The sequence below is a fragment of the Lichenostomus cassidix genome, unplaced genomic scaffold, assembly GCF_008360975.1.
Source record: "Lichenostomus cassidix isolate B80296 unplaced genomic scaffold, HeHo_3.0 HiC_scaffold_39, whole genome shotgun sequence".
Taxonomy (NCBI): domain Eukaryota; kingdom Metazoa; phylum Chordata; class Aves; order Passeriformes; family Meliphagidae; genus Lichenostomus; species Lichenostomus cassidix.
The window spans coordinates 587451-593636 of record NW_028147446.1 but is presented as its reverse complement, the minus strand read 5'-3'; positions in this window follow the sequence as shown (position 1 = coordinate 593636).

Sequence of the window (6186 nt, the reverse complement as noted above, 5' to 3'; positions counted from 1 at the left end):
TTCCAGGATGGATCCCAAATTCCCATGATGGATCCCAAATTTCCTGGATGGATCCTGGAGCCCAAATGGATCCCAAATGGATCCCAAATGAATCCCAAATCCCTTGGATGGACCCCAAATCCCATGGATGGATCCCAAATTTCCTGGATGGATCCCAAATCCCCTGGCTGGATTCTGGAGCCCCAAATGGATCCCAAATTCCCCAAATGGATCCCAAAATTCCCAAATGGATCCCAAATGGATCTTGGACACCTTGGATGGACTCTGAACCCCCTGGATGGATCCCGAATTTCCCAGACAGATCCCAAATTTCCAGGATGGATCCTAAATTTACCAGGGTGGATCCCAAATTTCCTGGATGGATCCTGGAGACCCAAATGGACCCCAAATTCCCCAAATGGACCCCAAATTTCCTGGATGGATCCCAAATCCCCCGGCTGGATCATGGAGCCCCAAATGGACCCCAAATTTCCTGGATGGATCCCAAATCTCTTGGCTGGATTCTGGACACCCAAATGGATCCCAAAATCCCCAAATGGATCCCAAATCCCATGGATGGATCCCAAATTTCCTGGATGAATCCCAAATGGGTCTTGGACACCTTGGATGGACTCTGAACCCCTGGATGGATCCCGAATTTCCCAGACAGATCCCAAATTTCCAGGATGGATCCTAAATTTACCAGGGTGGATCCCAAATTTCCTGGATGGATCCTGGAGCCCAAATGGATCCCAAATGGATCCCAAATGAATCCCAAATCCCATGGATGGACCCCAAAATCCCCAAATGGATCCCAAATTCCCAGGCTGGATCCCGAATTTCCCGGGTGGATCCCAAATTTTGGGCTGATTGGGACACTTGTGGGGAGCACACCTCCCCTCCCCCACTGCTGCTGTACAGAAATACAGGAAATCCCAAAAAAAACCCCAAAAATCCCAAAAATCCTTGAACTGACCCCAAAAGCTCCGCTCTGGAACCCCAAAATTCGGGAATTTTGGCGGAATTCCCAAAAAAAACCACCTTGGAATTCTGAGATTTGCCCCAAAACGGTGGATTTTGTACCAAAAAAATACCTGCTGGGATCCCAAAAATCCCCAAATTCAACCCCAAAAATGGGCTAAATCCCAAAAATCCCCCCAAAAAATATCCCCAAAAAATCCTCCTTGAGCCCCAAACTGCAAAATCCCCCAAAATCACCCCAAATTCCCCCAAAATTGACTCCAAAATCACCCCAAAAAACCCCAAAAAGTCCTGCAAAAAACCCTGAAAATCCCCCAAAAAATTACCAAAAATCCTCACCAAAAAACCCCAAAATTCCCCCAAAAACCCCAAAACTCCAAATCTGTCCCCAAAAAACCCAAATTTCTCCCAAAACCTCCAAATTCTCCCAAAAAACTCAAATCGCTCCCAAAAAAACCCCAAATCTCCCCAAAAAACACCAAATTCTCCCCAAAAAACACCAAATTCTCCCCAAAAACCCAAAATTCTCCCCAAAAAACCCCAAAATTCTCCTCAAAAAAACCCAAATTCTCCCAAAAAATCCCAAATTCTCCCAAAAAAAACCCCAAAAAATCCCCAAATTCTCCCCAAAAACCCCAAAATCTCCCAAAAAATCCCCAAAAATCCCCAAATCCTCCCCAATGTCCCCAGTTTGGTGGCCCTGGGGTGACAAGTGGCACTGCCAGCTGTGCTGGGGGAGGGACAGGGGACACTGGGGACACTGAGGGGACATAGAAGGTGACAGAGGTGACACTGGGGGGACACAAGGGGACACTGGGGACACTGAGGGACACTGGGGGGACACTGGGGACACTGTAGGGGACAATGGGGACATTGAGGGACACTGGAGGGGACGAGGGGACACTGAGGGACACATGGAAGGTGACAGAGGGGACAATGGGGTGACACTGAGGGACACAGAGTGGACACTGGGGGACAATGAGGGACACTGTGGGGGACACAGAGGGGACACTGAGAGGGACAGAAGGGACAATGAGGTGACACTGAGGGACACAGGATTGGGAGGGGACAATGAGGGTGACACAGAGGGGACACTGGGGGGACAGAGGGGACAATGAGGGACATTGTAGGGGACAATGAGGGACCCTGGGGGACACTGAGAGGGACAAAGGTGACACTGTGGTGACACTGGGGTGACAGAGGGGACACAGGACTGGGAGGGGACAATGAGGGTGACAAAGAGGGGACACTGCAGGGACACTGGGGTGACAGAGGGGACATTGAGGGACACTGTAGGGGACAATGAGGGACACTGGGGGGACAGGGAAGGTGACAGAGTGGACACTGGGGGACAGAGGGGACAATGAGCGACACAGGGGACACTGGGGGGACATTGGGGACAATGAGGGACATCGGGGGGACAGGGAAGGTGACGGGACACTGTAGGGGACACTGAGAGGGACAGAAGGGACAATGAGGTGACGCTGAGGGACACAGGATTGGGAGGGGACAATGAGGGTGACACAGAGGGGACACTGGGGGGGACAGAGTGGATAATGAGGGACACTGGGGGACACTGAGAGGGACAAAGGTGACACTGCGGTGACACTGGGGGACACAGAGTGGACACAGGATTGGGAGGGGACAATGAGGGTGACACAGAGGGGACATTGAGGGGACAGAGTGGGGACACTGTGGGGACATTGAGGGGACATGGGAGGTGACAGAAGGGACACTGGGGTGACACTGGGGGACATTGAGGGACACTGGGGTGACAGGGGACAGTGGGTGACACTGAGGGACACTGGGGGGACCTTGAGGGGACACTGAGAGGGACAGAGGTGACACTCGGGTGACACTCAGGTGACACAGAGGTGACAGGTGACGCTAAGGGACACTCAGGTGACACCGCAGCGCCTCTCGCCGCTCCCATCCCCCACCCTCACCGCCCCCGCGCTGCGATTGGCCGATGGCTCTGATTGACACCGACGCCAACCAATCAGAGCGGAGCACGAGCCAAACCCGGAAGCGCCGAGCGGAGAGCCCTGCTGTGATTGGCTGAGCGCCGTGATTGACACACACGGGAGCCAATAGGAGTCGCTCCCTCCCCAAACCCGGAAGTGTTTGTCTGCCTGGAGATTCACTGTGATTGGCTGATGGTTTGATTGACAGCGAGAAACACCAATGAGAGCAAAGGAACTCCCCGGGGAGAGCGGGGATTGGCGGAGAGTTGATTGACAGGCGAATTCTCCCCAAATTCCCACCGCGAGGGACACCCGGATGGCCTCGAGCTGCAGCCACGCCCACCCGGGCCACGCCCACCAAGGCCACGCCCAGTCAAGCCAATTCAGGCCACGCCCACCCCCGGGCCACGCCCATTCACATCAGTCCAGCCCGGGGCACGCCCACCCAGGCAAGGCCAAGCCACGCCCACTCAGGCCACGCCCACTCAGGTCAATCGGATCTAGACCACGCCCACCCAGGCAAATCCACCCCAGGCCACGCCCACCCCGGGCCACACCTAATCAGGTCAATCCAGCCCAGGCCACGCCCATTCAGGCCAACCACACCTAACCCAGGCCACGCCCACCAAGACCACGCCCACCAGGACAACACCCATCGACGTCCCGCCCTGGCCACGCCCAGGCAGGTCAAGCCAAGCCACACCCACACAGGCCACGCCCACCTAGTCCACGCCCACCGAAGCCCCACCCACCCGGGCAAGACTAAGCCACGCCCACCGAGGCCACGCCCACTCAAGTCACTCTGCCCCAGGCCACGCCCACTCAGGCCACGCCCATTTAAACCGCGCCCAGGCCACGCCCATCATGGCACTCCAACACAGGCCACGCCCACCCAGGTCAATCCAATCCGGGCCACGCCCACTCAGGTCCCACCCTCCCAGGTCAAGCCAGCCTAGGCCACGCCCATCCAGGCCACGCCCAGTCCGGTCAAGTCACCCTAGACCACGCCCACCGAGGCCACGCCCAGACGGGTCACTCACACCTAGGCCACGCCCATCCGGGCCACGCCCACTCAGGCCACACCCGGTCTGGTCAATCCCAGGTCACGCCCACCCAGGCCACGCCCATTCCAAGCCACACCCAGTCAGGTCAATTCCACCCAGACCACGCCCACCGAGGCCACGCCCACCCAGGTCAAGCCAACCCAGGCCACGCCCCCTTTGGGAGGGGGAGGGGCAGGGGTGGGGGAGGGGCGAGAGGCTCTCAGGGATTTTCATCCGGAGAGTCCTGGGGGGAGAGAGAGTGACATTGGGGACATTTGGGGACACCGGGGAGGTGACACTGGGGACGGAGAGGGGACATTTGGGGGCAGGTTGGTGACATTTGGCACATCGGGGAGGTGACACTGGCGCTAGGAAGGTGACACCAGGGAGGTGGTATTGGGGACAGAATGGTGACATTGGGACGGGGAGGTGACATTGGAGACACAGGTGAGGTGACACTGGGGACAGAGAGGTGACACTGGGGACAGGAAGGTGACATTAGGGACATCAGGGAGGTGACATTGGAGACACAGGTGAGGTGACACTGAGGACAGGGAGGTGACATCGGGATGGGGAGGTGACACTGGAGAGGTGACACTGGGGACAGGGAGGTGACATTAGGGACATCAGGGACAGGGGTGGTCACACCTTTGCCCAGCCCGGTCTCAACATTGCCATACATTGTCCCCAAGCTGTCCCCAATGTCCCCAAGCTGTCCCTCCTGATGTCCCCTCCCCCCCCGGAGGTGACACTGCAGGATTGTCCCCAACCAGGGCCGGGGGGGACATTGGGTGTCCCCAGAGTGGTGGCACTGGGATGTCCCCATGGCCAAGGTGTCCCTGTCACCAGGCCCAGGGTGACGCCCAGGGTGACATCCAGGGTGTCCCTGTCACCAGGCTGTCCCCATGTCCTGAGTGTCCCCAAGGCCAGGGTGTCCCCAGGGTGTCCTCAAGGTGTCCTCAAGGTGTCCCCATGTCCTGAGTGTCCCCATGGTGATATCCAGGCTGTCCCTGTCACCAGGATGTCCCCAAGGCTGAGGTGTCCCTGTCACCAGGCTGTCCCCATGTCCTGAGTGTCCCCAGGGTGATGTCCTGAGTGTCCCCAAGCCCAGGGTGTCCCCAGGGTGGTGTCCAGGCTGTCTCTGTCACCGGGATGTCCCCATGTCCTGAGTGTCCCCAGGGCAGTGGCCAGTGTGTCCCCAAGGCCAGGATGTCCCCAGGATGTCCCCATGGTGTCCCCAGGTTGTCCCCAGGTTGTCCCCATGGTGTCCCCAGGGTGTCCCCATGCTGTCCCCACGGCCCTGCCGTGCTGTCCCTGTCCCCAAGGTGTCCCCAGGGTGTCCCCAGGTTGTCCCCAAGGTGTCCCCAGGGTCTCCCCGCCCTCCCCCACCCCGCGATGTCCCCAAGGTTGGTGACAAAGCCCCGCAGGAAGAGCACCGCCACCTCCTTCCTGTCCCCCCCTCCGGCCACCTCCTGTCCTCCCTGTCGCCGTTGTCAGCAGGGGGAGGTGACACGGCACAGTGACAGGGACAGGGACATGGGGGGGCTGCAGGTGTGGCAGGTGTCCCCTCACGGTGACAGGTGTGTCACACCCAGGTGACAAGTGTCCCCTCACGGTGACAGGTGTCCGGTGGCATTGCCACCACTGCCGGCTGTCCCCTGGGGAGGGACACGGGAGGGGACAGAGGGGACACTGGTGGGGGGGGACACGTGTGGGGACAGGGAGGGGACAGGAGGGACACATTGCTCCCCAAAATCCCATCCAAATTTCCAGTTTTAAAACCCCTAAACTCTCTCCACCCCAGCGATTTCCAGGCAGGAATTTCTCCCCAAAATCCCATCTAAATCTCCCCAAAATCCCATCTAAATTTCCAATTTTAAAATCCTTAAACTCTCCCCATTCCAGTGCCTCAAAGCAGGAATTTCTCCCCAAAATCAAATCTAAATCTCCAGTTTTAAAATCCTCAAACTCTCCCCATTCCAGCCCCTTGTAGACAGAAATTTCTCCCCAAAATTCCATCCAAATTTCCAGTTCTAAAACCCCTAAACTCTCTCCACCCCAGCGATTTCCAGGCAGGAATTTCTCCCCAAAATCTCATCCAAATTTCATTATAAAACCCTTCAACTCTCCCCATCCCAGGTAGGAATTTCTCCCCAAAATCCCATCCGAATTTCCAAAATTTCAAAACCCCTAAACTCTCCCAATTCCAGCACCTCACA